At 37.8% G+C, this 16,835-nt stretch overlaps 1 protein-coding gene across 1 annotated transcript in view; it reads right to left on the bottom strand.

The window, feature by feature from the left end:
• The window catches only part of Fbxl7 (F-box and leucine-rich repeat protein 7), a gene marked incomplete at its 5' end in the record, with an annotated part of 384,288 nt that overhangs the window by 169,333 nt on the left and 198,120 nt on the right, over positions 1-16,835 (bottom strand).

Below are 16,835 nucleotides of genomic sequence, written 5' to 3'. Positions count from 1 at the left end.
TATATATGTATATATTTATATATAGATAGATGATATAGATTTAGATATAGATATAGAAATAGATATCCACATATCACCATATTGCCAGAGACAGGGCTTCCTGGGGAAGAGCCTACCCACTCTGTGCATACACTGTTCCAGTCTTCTTGACACCCCGTAGAATCTGTCTCCCATTGTCCTGACCTGACCTGAAACCATCCTCCTGAAGATTCACTCTGAACTGAACACAGCTCCCTCCTCTTGTTCTCTAAACACTTCAAGCCTGTTCCCGCCTCAGCCTCCTTTGAATTTTGCTTCTCTCCGCTTGAAATGCTCTTCACTTCCAACCTGTGCAAAGTTCATCTTCTGCTTCTCTGAGAGCCTTTTTCAAGGGGCCCTGCTATGGTGCTCATGCCTCAGTCACTCTGTGTAAATTCAATGCCCTGTAACTAACATTGTAATAGGATTCACTGTTGTTTCTCTCTCCCCTAAAACACAAGCTCTGTGAAGGCAAAGACTTTGGTCTGATTCTGTCCTCTGCCCAGAAAACGAATGACTCAGGGCAGAGATTCTACAACATGTATTTGAATTACTTTATTTTTAGTATTTATGAATGTAGTAGTAAAAAAGTGTAATAATTAGCATAGTTTTGTTACCTATGCTCATCACTCATTCACGGTAGCTCTTCCACATTTTTATTGAGAGACCATACATGCCCATAACCATGGTTTTTACATAACATTTATAATTAAATACTTAGACTACGAAATGTAAGCCATGGAGAAGAGTATTAATTCAGGCTCATCTGATTCTTACTTCGTGACAACAATTTGAGTTCCATTCAGCAAACTTCATGGGAAAGTCAATACAGCAGTGTATATAATAACAAGAAATGCCTTGACATTTTTAGGAAAGGCAATAGTTAAATACCAAGGTAAAAACCAAAAAGCACAAATACTTGCAACGCTAACTAAAATGTAGTCTTCTCTATGCTGTGCACAGGTCCCCCAAGGCTCTCATAGACAACATCTATAGCCTCACTCATTGTCTTACAAGTACCTATTGTGGTTTGGTTGTTTTTGTTTTTGTTTTTTTTCCGGTACTGGGAATCAAACTCACGACCTTGCGCTTGCCAGGCAGGCACTGTACCGCTGAGCTAAATCCCCAGCCCCACAAGTACCTATTGAATAGGTACTATGTGCTGGACACTATCCTGGGAGGTGGGGAGGGGACGATAGAGCCATCAGCAATGCAGACAAGACACTCCTTCCCCAAGCTACTTCTCTAAACACCTGTTTTCAAGAGCAGTAAAACTAGTTTCCTCAGCCAAATCCTGCAGTGCACTGGCTTCAAGGTGCTTGGGTCCTCCCTGTTAGAGATGTGTTTGGTCTTTTCCCCAGACCCTATATTTTAAAATGTCGGAACAGCTTCAGAATGAAGAAGATATATTCCCTTCCATTACCACAGGGGGGAAACATTTAGGAAGTGCTTCTCGGGTTTTGATTTATTAAAGACAAAACCATTTATCTTTCTCACCAGGGAATATTTATATATAAATTTCTTCTCATGATGTATCTTTGGACAAAAACATCTCTGAAACAACAGAAAGTGTCCTTTAGGCAGGAATGGAAGTCAGCATCTATGCACACACTCAGTAATTTTCTCATCTTCCTTATTATGAGTTTGCACCAAACTACTGTCCATCCCAGATGCAGTGAAATCATTAAGTCTGATTTTTATTCAAGCTGAACTGTAACTGTACTGAGGCCAGGGGCTTGAGGCATTCATTCCCTGATGCCTGATCACAGCGCTATTCACGGGGTGGATTCACTTTACTATGGAGGGAGGCTTGTTCCAGTCAGGATGCTGCTTTGTTTTTGTTTTCTTTTCAGGTGAGAAAAAAAAAGGTTTTTTTCCTGCACCTCTTTGTACTTGGTCAAAAGGTGTTGTACGTCTTAAGAATAGTTTCATTTTCCTTGTAAACCTTAAATTAACTGGAATATATCGTATTTTCCTTCCTGCCTCATGTCTGGCTTTTTCCAGCAAGCAACCTCTGAGCACACACAAGCCAGAAGTGCTTAAAACCTGTCATTTTTACCCATTTTTTTGCACCCATTGCTTTCTTTTCAGGAAAAGAAAAAAATAGAGAAAAAAAAAGATTTCAATATCCCACAAATGTAAAGGGTGCCAAAAATGGCTTCCCAAATATATAATTTCATCCTAACCATAGATCCACATCTTTGGGGGAAAAAGTTCCACTATTTGAGAATTTACATGAGAATTATCTGAGAAAGAAGTTACACACACACACACACACACACACACACACACACACTCCTATCTAACTGGCAAATCACCAACAAAAGTAGATCTTATATTTTCATCAGGCAGAACTGTTAATAAAATTTAAAGTATGCATGACAGACTCAAAATATGTCCATGCTACTGTGGAGATTCAATTGTAAGCATTGTCTAAAGCAAGAAAACTAATCAATATCGTATTTCTATCAATAAAGACATATATTTTTTGGGGGAGCAGGGGGTACCAGGAATCTAACTCAACACCTTACGCTTGCCAGGCAGGTGCCGTGCTGCTGAGCTATCTCCCGGGCCAATAAAGATATTTTCAAGAAGTGATCTTTAGTTTTGTGCCATTTGTTTGCATTGAGGTATGTTGAAAAAAAACCCAGCATTAAGATGAATGCTATTCATTTGATACCATTTTGTTCTAGCTCACATCTCCACACCAAACTCATCATGAGAATCCACAGTAGAATTCTTTGTATATCCTTCAGTATGTGAATGACTGTCTTGAGTAACTGCACTTTTTATGTCAGGTAAGAATACTAATTGTGAACCTGGTCGTGCTCCTTTGTTTGAACAGTAAGGTAATTCTGTGATCACCTCGAAAAACAGCAACAAGGCTAAGCGTTTGTGAATAACACCTATTCCTCAGTTGGACTTCATTCTTCTGTTCTTACTTTTCTTCTATCCATTTTATGAGTTTTATTTTGTTGTATCATATGTATCATGGTTATCCACTTAAATACATTTTATTAAAAAAGGTGAGGCTTTCAAGAGATGGAAAAACCTACCCATTTTGCCAGCAAAAATAATTTCTCATCAGATATATACACACTCTCCCTGAGACTCAAGACTGCAGGCAACAGCCTTTATTTTTGTTTTGTTTGTTTGTTTGTTCATTTGTTTGCTTCCTTCTAGGAAGCCGGATGCAGCAAGTGCAGTTAATTTAAAGGTTGAAAAGAAGATGATGCATTCAAGTGAAGTCTGAGCCCAAACTAAAGAACCATGATTTCCAATATAACTGAGGGGCTGGGATTGTAGCTCACGGGTACAGCACTTGTCTGGCATGTTCCCTGGGTTCAATGTCCAGGACTACATAAATAAATAAATAGTAATAAAGTAATTAATCAATCCATTAATAATAAATATTAAATGGACCTTTCTAGAACCCTTAACTCAACATGCAAAAGCAAAACAGCAGACTGCTTCTCACAGAGCCTGAAGGAAAGGTAAAAGAGACATCCGGGGTGATGACCCATAAACCCTTCAAGAAAAATTTCTAAAGGCTGGAAGTTAGAACCATCTTCCAAGACTCTTTTTTTTTTTTTTTTTTTTTTTTTTTGAGAGAGAGCTTTGCTGTGCAGTTCAGATCCTCACAACCCAAACAAGTAGGTATGGGTTTTTCCCACACTTCAAGCTTGGGAAGAGAGTTTTAAAAACCACTTGAAGCCACAATGAGATGTCTTTTTAAACCCACTAAAATACTTATCATCAAAAAGATAATAGCACACTAGGGATGATGTGGAATACTGCAACTCTTAACGCTCATGAGAAAATAAACTTGAGCAGTGTCTGTGAAAAACAGTCTGACAGTCCTTCCAAAGGTTAAATGTAAGAATTACCAGGGCTGGGGGTGTAGCTCAGCAGTGAGGCATGTGCACAGCATGCACAAGGCCCTGGGTTCGATTCCCAATACAAAACAAAAAAACAAAACAAAAGGAAAAATACCATGCTACGGGATAGACACAAATATTCCCTCACTATCACATGCTCAGAGGTGGGACTTTTGGGAGGTGACTGGCTCCCGGGGATGCTAGCCTCACCAGGGGATGACTGCACGGATGAACCTATAGCTGAATATGTTATTGGGAGCCAGAGCCCGCCTGGAAGGGTCAGGTCCCTGGGGAGCGTGACCTGGATGGGTGCGTCTCCCTCTCTGCTCCTCCCGCTTTCTCTGCTTCCTGGCGTCCACAAGGGGAACCGTTTTTCATTCACCCTGCCCTCTGCTGTCCTGTTTCTGCCTTGGAGCCGGCTGACTCTGGACTAAATCTATGCACCAAGATAAACCTCTCTCCCTAGAAGCTGTGGGTGTCAGGTACGCACTGTGTCTAGCAACAGGAGAATGACTTGAGGTGACAAACAAAGGGAATTGCCCAATACCTGCTATATTATAACAATTCTACTACTGCGTATAAAACCCGCATTTTTCAGGCGAGGACACAGATTAGAAAAATGAAATGCCTCACGGCTGACCAGCTAGCAGCATATAGAGCAGGAATGCGTGAACACATCTTCACACTGAAACTTCTATGTGAATGTTCATAACAGTATTATTTGTAAAAGCCAGAAATGGAAACAGTTTACATCGTCCATCAGTTCACAAGCCCATAAACAAAATGTGGCATACCCATAAACAGAGTATTATTTTACAATAAAAATATTCAGTGTTGATACACTCTGCAGCAGGAATGTACCCAGTACACACTGCACTAAGTTACAGCAGTCTGTGAAAAACACTGTAGACTGTAAGATTCCCTTTAAATCAAACACCTAGGATAGGCAAATAGAGACAAAAGGAAATTAAAGGTTTCCTAGGGCTGGGGGATGTGAGAAACAGGGTGAGGTGAAAGCTCCCAGGTGTCATTGCTCGAAGTTGATATTCACCCCCACACACCCCCCTCTCAGCGTCTCCCCACCGCAATCATGTCACTTGGTTCCGTCTCCTAACTGCGCTGAAAACCCACGTTGTCTTTCTTCCACATGCAGTTACTTGTGAGTCCCTGAGACTCTGCAACCCTTTTTCACTACTTTATTTCAGAGATTTTGTACCAAAGTGCAAAATCTCAGAGAATTAGACATTTCAGAGATTTTCTACAAAATCTCGTTTTCTCTTTCCTACCTACTCAGTTAAATACAAACTCTCCCTTTTTTTTTTTTTTCAGAAGTTGAAATAATATACCCAGGAGCCTATGTTCACAGTGTCAAAGCCTCTGGACAGAGCCACACACAGGACATCCTCCGCTAGGATGCAGGGCCCTGCCCCCGGTGCTGCTTCCCGCCCGTCCAGCTGGAGTTCCCCCGCTCCTCTCTACGGACAAAAGGTCTCCTCCAACCTCAAGACTTGGCTGGTGTCTCTCCTCAAGTATTTCTCTCATGCCTCTGAGTGTGAGAGATCTCTTTCTGAACATACAACGGATCCTTCTTTTGTGACTTTCACGTAAGAAAAATAGAAAGCAGAAGAAGAAAAGAAGGCAGGCAAGACAGAAGAAAAGGCAGGTAAGAGGTAGAGAGGGAGGGGAGACTTTGCGACCATTACTGATGGGCTGCTCCGAGACAGAACCTGCGTGTCTTTCTCACTTGTTACCCCACGCAGTACTTGCCACAGCAGTCCTGCGAAGTCTAACAATAACTGACACTTTTCAGGAAAGGACACGGATTAGAAAAATGAAATGCTTCGCAGGCCGACCAGCTAGCAGCATGCAGAGCGGGAATGCGTGGCTTTATGAGCAGCAGCCCCAGAGGAGGAGCACGGAGCTGCAGAGAGAAGTGACGGGTGGCATCAGAGCACTTGGACACAGCTGTGAGCAGCAGCATGGGAACGGGAACGAGACCCTGGAGACCAGCATCTTCTGAGGGGTTGCGTACAGCCAGGCAGAGGGCAGCCGGGCCAAGGCTGCTAGGCTGCAGCAAGACCATCACCAAGTAAGCGGTCTCATGGGGAGGAGGTTACTGTTAAAATTTTAAAAATACCATTTGAAAAATACGAACCTGTAACAATACACAAAACTTTAAAAATTCAGTAAACGTTTGCTTTGAGAGACGGTGCCGCTTCCACTCAGGAAGCGCTGCACTGCGTTACATAACCTCCCCCATGAAATTCTACTCTTTGTCTCTTATAGACATCAGGTCGTGTTAAGACAGTTATATCCTAGGTCTTCTGTAGCATTTGTTTTTCCTAGTACACTGCTCTTTCCAGGGCAAATGCTCCAGGGTTATTTGTTGAATTCACAAATTTTACTCATTCTCATTAATCATTTTAGAAAAAAAATTATACTAATCTCATTTTCTTGTCATTATACTCATGTTAAATGTAAGTGCTGATATTCATGCTAGGCCCCAGGCAATGGGCATGGCATAGTTCTCACCGCCACGCTTGGCAGAACATGGCTGTTTCTGTAATTTCCGGATAATTTTACCAGCTGTAAGTATAATGGTTCCATGCGAAACCCTATTATAGCACTAAGCAGCACAATCAAGCAAGCATCACTTAGTCCCAGGGAGAGCGAATTCCTGAATAGGCACAGCTCCTTTCCTCTTTTGGATTAAAGAACAAGGGCAAGGTAGTGACTCTAAGGTAGGTCACTCTGCCTTTAAAACAGAGTTCCCCAACCGGGTCCCACGCGTGCACCTGAAAATGCAGGGTTTCTGAGTCTGACTTGCGGAGGTTTCTCAGTTTTACATGAAAGACACAGCACTGCATACTAAATGAAAATACAAAAGAAAACAAGAAGAATAAACATTGAAGGTTTCATTTTATTTACTAAAAATAGCTCCACCACTTTATGTTATTTGCTACATCCATTAGTTAAAACTAAAAAATAGTAACACTCCGTTTGTATTTTATCATGTTTCTCTTCTTGGTTGTTTTTTTTCTTTCTTTCTTTCTTTCTTGGTCTTTTTTTTTGAGACAGGGTCCCATTATGCAGTTCAGGCTGGCCTTGAGCTCACTTTGTAGCTCAGGCTGGCCTTGAACTCTCAAAGATCCTCCTGCCTCAGCCTCCCGAGTGCTGGAATTACAGGCATGTGCCACCACACCTGGCTTCTCTTCTTGTTTTTATTTGATCTCTTTTTTAACAAATAAGAGTAACTTTTCAGTGCTGGGAGAGCTATTAATTATTGGCATGGCCTGGTTAAAAGGAATAGTAATTTGAGGAAAGAAAGTATTCTAGAAATGAACAAATAAACACATCTGTGGAATTAATGTAAGTTATTTGGTTAACTTGGCCAGAACCAACTTTCAAATATTGAGTTTTATATCTGGAAAAAAATGTAAAAGTATGTAAAACAAACACATCACGGGCAAAAGAGCCCCTAAGATTCACCAAAGAGAAATGGAACAAGTGAATTCCTCCATCTGTTCATACAGATTTTTTCATAGCATTTGGAATCGCGCTGGACAGAGATAACTTTGTTCAGTCCTGAAGTGCGACTTGACACGGTTGTTGTTTCTGGCGCCCGACGGCACTATAAAGGATCTATGAAGTCAGAGAGACCAGCCAGGAAAAGTCTGCTGCCAGTGGCTATGCAGGAATCAGAGCCCGGTCACAGCTCCTCTGCCTCTCTCTTCTCAGCACACTCAAGGATTTAATTCATCAAGAACATTCATCCCATGGATTTGCTAAGAGCAGCACTCTCAGAAAGCAAGGGTAATCTGTGTTCTGTGACACATCACCCATCACAGAGAAGATTACAGAGGAGCTGTCAGGAAGCTCATGTTGTGCACTGAATTATCTAAGTCATTGATGTCTTATGTTCATTCTTTTTTTCTTTTTCATCCAGAAGCAGCACTGCTTTTTCCTTTTTATTTCCTTCTCTAGGATCCTCCCCTCTACTCTCCACCCCCATGGTCCCTGGAAAGCATAAACAGTTGTTTTTTCTTTCAACCACTTTCCCTGCTGCAAACAAGAATGGACACCGTAGGCTGCGTGTCTAGATTTCAGGCTGCACGGAAAGTCACCCCTTCTAGGCCGCACTGAGAAAGAGGCTCCAAGATATGGGTTGGAAGAGAGCCTATCAATCTGGCCTAAAATACCACTCTGGAACCTCCAGTTAATAATAGGCGTGAAGTCTCCACCTTGTTTTATTAGCATTAGAATGTTAATCAATTCTAGTATGATGGAAAGTTCTGGGTGGGGTGCTCTGTTCCTGGGTCATCCACCATAGCAGTATTTCACAAGTCCTACAGTGTATCTGGACAAGTTCAATTTTAACATTTATTATCAGCAGCAGAAAACTGTCCTTTGTGTCACACAGCTAGCTGTGCAAAGCATAAAATGCATAGAAGTGGCTTCCACAAAACAGAACTAAACCTATTTTCACAGTAGGATGTATGAAACAATGATTCATGGAGGGGTATGATCATATCGCTAGTCTTCTGAAACCAAACCAAAATCTACCTTTTCTCGCTCTTAATTTAATAGAAAAGTCCACATAAATGGTCCACATTTATCACAATTCTATGCCTTTAAATAAAGCAGTATATTTTAGATTTTTATCTTACATATTTTACTTTTGATGTGTTTAGTGCACACCTCAATATGATGCTAAGGAACTATGAAGAAATTTTTATAATACCTTGAAGAATAAAGAGATAAAAATGGGATAAGGAAAGAATATATGACACTAAGATATGATTAATAGGAAGAGACACGGAAACCCCATGCAATTATCACGCATGCGCTATACATTCCACTGTGAACTTCTTAGTATCTAAGAATACAGCCTGACATGATCAGTTATGAAGTTCACAGTACCTATAAAAGATAAAAACACATAGAGCTTGAGAAAAATGTCTTCCAAATGTCTCTGTCTTCATAAAGTGGAGGCTATTTAAACAAGAAAGATGTCTTTAAGTTTTATTGTATTTTCCTATAATGTTATTCAAGAGAATTGTATGGATATATATTTTTTGGCCACTGAGCTTATGACTTGATAGTAGAACCAGCCAATGGCCTAGGTATTTTGTAGCTGTCTCGTTAAACATGTACTTGTTTCTCCTGGAAACTTGGCTTCCATCCTTTAATCCTCTGTTACAGGGTGGCACAGCATGTGGTCAAGAATGTGAAATTTCCAACTCATTTGACTCATACTTTGACCTGACTGGTTGTTGCACTTCTCTAGCTATTATTTTTCTCATTTGCTAAATGGAGATACTATTAGACCAACCTTTTAGGTTTGGTATGAGGGTCAAATAAAGTCTCTTGTGATGCTCCCAGGAACAGAGTAACCACTGAAAAGCTCACTACAGGTTAAATTTATCACTGTCATTTACTATCAGTATTTATGTTCCTGTATCACCTGTAACTATGGCCACTTAGCTATTACTGTTTAGATTCATAAACAATACACAGAAACAATACCAAGCCTGCTTTACAGAAAAAATTCGCCTCATCACTAAAAGAGTATGCAAAATTGTGTTGCCTACTTAAAGTCTGTGTGTGAATTTGTAATAAAATCATTTAGTGGTAGCTGGGAATCACGGTATTCTTCTCTCTTCCTTAAAAGGTAACGACACTTGAGAAAAAAGGCTGATGACAGAACTTTTATGTGACTAGTGGACACATTAGGCATAAGAAGACGAAGTTATCAGCCTGGTGGGCTTCTGGGAAGCTGCCTCATCAAAGCTCTCCTGGGAGCCAGGCATCCCAGCGCAAGTTCTCTGCTTGGGTTAAAAGGGAAAGGGAATACAAAATTATCCAGAACAATGAAAACAGACACCGGAAAATAAACTTTCAGAAACGGACACCAAGTATTGGCAGGAACGGTTCATGTGGAAATGTTCTGGCACGAAGAAAACACAAAAATCTTTGTCATACTCCCTGGCTTGTTATGACCAGATAAAACCAATTTCTTAATTATGTATGTTCTTGCTTCTGTATCAGGGCATTTCTATTATCATTTAATTCTACAAAGGTTATTTATCTCAATTACATTAGCCCATAATGCATTAAATACTGTAGCTTTTCAAGACACAAGTAAGTCAAACATCATCCAATTCTTAGTACCACACCTAAACACAGTTAGATGATACAAGATCCAAGTGAGTTTGCTCTTTTAGGAAGAGATTCATGGAAGTTTGAAGCATGCTGTATTAGCAAGGAGTCCTACATGAAACTCAGAACACTGTTTGTATCTGAGCTTTGCCGTCAATGAATTTGTGACTCTGGCCCACATCCTTAAATATGTGTCTCAGTGTACTTGACTATATAAATAAAAATAAATTATCCACATATATACATATATTTATACACATACATTATATATATATGATAACATCAGATATTTGTAAAAGGTCTTGAAAATCAGAAAATATTACTCAGAAGTAGAACAGTTTCATGGCTTCAGCTTCACTTAGACACATTCACAAATACAATCCCAGTAGTTAGGCAAGAATCACTCTCATAGGAAGATAAATTAAAGACCAGAATCCAGTTTTTAAAAATGTAAACAGTAAGAAAAGATATAACTGATCAAGCATTCATCACAAAGTACTTGTTTAACATGTCTTTTTCACACACTCAATCGTTCATTGAAAGTTGATTTTTTGAGCATGGAATTAGATTAAAAAGTAGCAGAAAATTATTTGGAATTTAAAAGCCAAACTCTGGATTCAATTTTGGAGTGTCATTTTATTATTATCTTTTAACTTATCCATGCCACAATTTCCTCTCCTGAAAAAATAATATTAAAGACAGTTTCAGATTCAAATTTGCAGTTTCCAATAAAGATTACAAGGCACAGAAACAAACAAACGTGCTCATTCTCTGGGGAAAAATCAGAAACTGTCCATGAAAGAGACCTGATGGCGGATAGACTGAAAACACACACCTTAAAGTTGCTCAAAAAGTAAAGAAAAGTAATGGATCTCAGGGGAAGAAATAAAATCTATGAACAAAATAGAAATATCAACAAAGAAATAGTAAATCTAAAAAGAAACCAAGAAATTCTGGGACTGAAATGTACATAAAGAAAACTTAAACTTCATTATTGGGATTTGCTATGGTGTGGGTGTGGTCTAGGTTTTTTTTTTTTTTTTTTGGTTTTGGTTTTTCTCCGGTACCGGGAACCGAACTTACGACCTTGCGCTTGCCAGGCAGGTGCTTTTGCCGCTGAGCTAAATCCCCAGCCCCTGGGTGTGGTCTAGATATAGCTCAAGAGATTAAGCCTTTGTCTCTAGGGAGGTGGTGGAACTTTGCGGGTGGGAGTACTGGAAGATCTTTACCTCAACGGGATCCTGAGGAAGTTTGTATGTGACTCTGTGACAATTCTTCCACGGTCTCCTGAGGTCTCAGGAGGAGGTTGCTGTAAAAGGACAAAATCTGCTCCTATCTGTCCTAGTTCTACTCCTGGTTAGGATGTGGCCATTTGGTCCTACAAACATTCCCACCATGCTGTACTACCCTCTGATGCTGTCCTCAGAGGCCAAAGCACTGGCCCACCCACGATGACTTTGTACTTCCAAACAAGTGCTCCTTATTACTTTGCTGCCCCGGGTTTCTCAATGAAGTAAAGCAAAGCTGACTGCTACAAAGTTAAATGGTAGAACTGAACAGGCAGAAGAAAGAATAGCAAACTTAAAGAGAAAGGGATGAAATATAAAAATGAAGAATAAAAATAAAAATGACTGAATAAAAGTGAACTGAGGCCAAGGGACTTGAGCAACACCCGCAAGCACATCAAGGTACACACTGTGGAGGGGACAAAGGGAAAGAGAGACTAAAGAACAGAGAAAATATCTGAAGAACGAATGTTTATGAACTCCAGAAAATTAATGAAAAATGTAAATATACAAACCTAAGAACCTCAGGAACCTCCAAGAACTCCAACTAAGAACATAAAGTGAGCTACACCAAGACTTATTATAAATTAAATTTTCCAAAGACAATATTAACAGTATAAAGAAGCAACTGTCACATATAAGTGATCATCAGAAAAAGTTATCAGCGGATTTATCACCAGAAACTTTGGAGGCCAGGGCCAGGCACGTAGCTGAGCACAAGGTCCTGAGTTTGATTACCAGTATAAAAAAAAAAAAAAGAAAGAAAGAAAGAAAAAGAAAAATAATAGTTTTGAAAACCAGAAGGCAATTGGCTGTTAAGAGTCAAATTCTAAAAAAAATGTGTCAACAAAAACTGCCTTCAAAAACTGCCTTAAGGAGAATTGAAATATTTCCAAGAAAAATGGAAAGGTTTGGTACCACTAGACCAGTCATGCTCAAGAAAGGCTTAAAGGAGTTATAGAAAGGAAAATGTAAAAAAATTCACAAATAACTCCAAGTAGTATGAAAAAATAAAAATCTCAATAATGATAATATAATATTATAGCAAAAGACTATAATTCCACATTTTCTTTTCTACATAATTTAAGAGAGCAGGGCGTATAAAATAATTATTAATTTGACTTGGGGGTACAAATGTATAATGAAGTGATTGTTGTACCATCAACAACCAAAACAGGAGTAACTGTACACTGCAGCAAATTTTCTACAGTATTGAAGTTAAGCTGGTATAAATTTAAACTAAGGAATTTTAATTTTAGTATGTAATCCGTAAGGCAATAACAAATTAAACAATTATAAGCTACACAAAGAAGGTTATGAAAAAATTTGGATACAATTACCCCCCAAAATCAAATAAACATGAAAGAAAACCATCATGTAGGACAAAAGCTTTAATACATTAAAAAGAAGCAAAATGACACAATATCTTCCTATAAGAAGGACTTTAAATGTAAATAGATTAATGTAAATAGATTAAGCTCTTCAGTGAAAAGACAGAAGTAAGCAGAAGGGATGAAAAAAGATTGAATATGCACAAGAGATTCACTTTAGAACTAGACTCAAACTTTTCACTCAGAAAAGTGGAAAGATGGAAAAACACATTCCATGTAAATCATAACCAAAAGAGAGTAGAAACAGCTATACTCATCAGGCAAAATAACTTAAAATACAAAATATTATAGAAGACAAAGGACAGTGTACATTAATAGAATATCCAACACATCAACAAAATATAAAGTTATAGGTATTTATGCAACTAATAATAGACTATCAAAACCAGTAGGGCAAAAGGTTGACAGAATTGAAGACTTAGATAGTTCTACAATAGTAGAAAATTCAGTACCCCATCCTATAACAGACAGAAGATTATAAGGAACAGAGCTAAAGAAACACAATAAACCAAGTAGATTTAATAGACTTGTACAGAATATTCCTCTCAAAAATACTGTGCTCACACTTCTCAAGAGCACAGGAGACATTTTCCAGAAAATAACAAATGGCAGGTTGCAAACTCAGTTTCAGTAGATCTTTGATTAAAAAAGGATATCATCCAAAGTATCTTGAGCACAATGAGATGAAATTAAAAATCAAAAACAGGAATACAGTAACTGGGAAATTTAGAAGGTTCTGAAAGTTAAACAAATGGATCAAGAAGGATGTAACAAAATTGAAAAATGTAGACGAATAAAAATGAAAACATAACAAATCAAAATGTATGGGGCATAAGGAAAGAAGTGCTAAGACGGAAATATGTAGCTTACATTAAAAAAAGAAAAATCTCAAATCAACAACCTAATTTTACCATTTAAGAAACCGAAGAAGCAAGTGTAAATTATATCCAATGCTAGCAGAAAGAAAAAATAACGAAGACTAGAGCATCGAAAAATAAAAGAGGAAACAGAAAAACAATAAGGAGTATTGCCGGGGATATAGCTCAGAGGCATAGTGCCTTGCTTGGCAAGCACAAGGTTCTGAGTTCAAGTCTCAGTAACAAAGAAACAAACAAAAAAGGAGTATCAATGAAGTGACCAAGAATATCAATGACCAAGAATATCCTTCTTGGTCAAAACTTTAGCAAGATGTACTAAGGAAAATAAAACTTCAACAGAGTCAGAAATAAAGGTGATGATGTTATTGATGATTTAAAGAAATAGAAAATATTATAGAAGACTACTGTTAGCAACTGTACAAAAAAGATTGATAATCCTGATGAAATATACAAATTACTAGGAAAAAAAGAACTACCAAGAGTCTGAAGAAACCCATTCCATGTAAAGAGATTGAATTAGTAATCAAAATCTTCTAAAAAAACAGGTCTGGCCCTGATGACCTCCCTAGTAAATTCTACAAAACATTCAAAGAATAGGAATTCCTTTTAGAAGTTGAAAAATTGAAGTAGAGAGAACTACTCTCAACTAATCATGTAAGGTCAGCACCACGCTGACAGCAAAGCCAGAAAAATAGATCACAAGAAGACAACAGACTCATCCATTATGAAAACGAATATCCTTAGCAAATTCCACTAGCAAACACGATTCAGCATCAGATTAAAAGGATTATACACCATGACCAAATGGGGTTTCCTCTTGAAATGCAAAGCTGGTTCAACATATCAAAATTAGCAAAATCAACGTACCCTATTAACATAATGAAGGTATATCGAGAGCGATTACAATGAAGGCAGAAAAAGCATTTGACAAAATTCAGAATCTTTACCTGATAAAATTATTCAATAAATCAGAAACACAAGGAAACTGACTCAGCCTAATAAAAACCACATATGAAAACCATACAAGAAACATCATTTTCAATTTTGAAAGACTGAAAGGTTTTCCTCAAAGATCAAAAACCAGGCAAAAGTGATTGCTTCTACTATTTCTGTTCAACATGCTACCAGAAATTCTAGCCAAAGCAATTTGGCAGGATAAAGAAACAGAAAAGAATAAGTATCTATTTCTAGCCAGAGAAGATATTATATGTAGAAAGTGAAAATAGCCTACAAAAAATAAAACAAAACCAAAACAACAACAAAAACACACCATTAAAATTATTGATTGAATTTGGTAAAGTAGTGGGATACAAAATTATCAGGCAAATTCACTGAGAATGAAGAATTTGAAAAAGAAATCATTAAAGTAATTTCATTTAAAATAGCACTGAAAAGAAAAAATACTGAAGAATTAACCAGAGACAAAAATAGTATGTAATGAAAATTATAAATCTTTGCTAAAAGAAATTACAGAGCATATAAATAAATGGATTCATACCCATGTTCATGGATTAGAAGACAAAAATTTTGTTAAGCTGCCAAGAGTCCCTACTGTTAAAGATTTAATGCAATCTCTATTAAAATCCTATGATTCTTTTCAGAAATAGAAAAACTGATCTTAAAATTCATATGAAATTTAAAGGGACACTGAATAGCCAAAAACAATCTTGAAAAAACAACAAATATGAAGGACTCACACTTTCTGATCTCAAAACTTACTAAAAGCTCCAGAACTAAAACATTGTGATAGGGACAAAGATAAATGTGTAGACTAATAGAACATAGTACAACATCCAGAAATAAATTCTCTCACATGAGCATTCAGAAGACATTTGTAGGGTACCAATACCACTCAGTAGGGAAATGATAGTCTTAAACAAATGGTGGTGGAAAAACCACATCTATAGATGAAAAAAATAAGCTGGACCTTTCTCTAACACCATATTAAAAATTAATTCAGTAAGGAGAGTCTGAAAAGTAAGACCTAAAACTGTAACACTTTTAGAAGAAAATATAGGGAAAAAAATTCATGATGTTGAATTTGGCAATAATTTCTTGGATATGACACAAAAAGAACAGGCAAAAAATGGACTTAATGAAAATTTAAATTTGTGCATCAAAAGACATTCACGGAAGACAGTTTATAAAAAGGGAGAAATCACTTGCAAATCATACGTCTAATAAGAGAATAATATCCAAAACACATAGAAATTTCCTAAAACCACAAAATGAACAGTAAAAAAGCCTGTTTAACAATGGTCAAAAGACTCGAATGCACATTTTTCCAAATAGATAAACACACAGTCAGTGAGGTAACAAAGCAATTCTCAAGTTACTAAATGATTAGAAAAAGTAAATCAAAGCCACAATGAAATACTTCTTCAGCCTCATTAGAGTGACTCCCATTAAAAAAGAAAAGAATTCACATTGGAAAAACTGTGGAAAAATTGGATTCTTGCACATAGCAGGTGGGGATATAAAATAGTATGGCCACTGAGAAAAATAAAAATATTAAAATAGAATTACCATATGATCTAGCAACCGTATTCTGTTCCAACAATCCAAAGAATTTAAAGTAAGGTTTCAAAGAAATATCTGTATACCCACATTTACATAATCACTACTCACAATAACTAAAACACAGAAGCAACCCAATATGTCCATGTGCAGATGAGTGGATAGGCAAGATGCGTTGAAGACAGACAATGGGATATTATTCAGCTTTAAACAGGAGGGCACTTTTGATATACATTACAACATGGATGAACTCAGCACACTTGGTAAGGGAAATAAGCCAGTCACAAAAATAATTCTGTATCTGCCAGGCAAGGTGGTGCACACCCATAGTTCCAGTACTTGGGAGGCTGAGGCAGGAGGATGGTTGTGAGTTCAAGACCAGCCTTGGCTACAAAGTGAGCTTACAGCAAGCCTGAATTGTGTAGTGAGACCATCACAAGAAAAAATGCAAAAAAAATTCTGTGTGATCCCACTTGTAAGGTAAGTAGAGTAGTCAAAGCAATAAAGATGGCAAAAAGAAGTTTTCTTGTATTGGGCAGGGTAGGTGAGCAGGTGAGCAGGGCAGGTGGAAAGTTGAAAGTCATTGTCTGACAGCTATAGTTTCTATGTGAGCAGAGGGACGACGTTATGGAGCTGCATGCTGAGGATGGCTGCAAAGCATCACTGTATTTTACATCACTGAATTATATACTTAAAATTTTTATAGGG

Source organism: Chinchilla lanigera, unplaced genomic scaffold, assembly GCF_000276665.1.
Source record: "Chinchilla lanigera isolate Chin_1 unplaced genomic scaffold, ChiLan1.0 scaffold00025, whole genome shotgun sequence".
Lineage (NCBI taxonomy): Eukaryota > Metazoa > Chordata > Mammalia > Rodentia > Chinchillidae > Chinchilla > Chinchilla lanigera.
The sequence above is the reverse complement of the archived record's forward strand: the minus strand, read 5'-3'. Positions and strand labels throughout refer to the sequence as shown.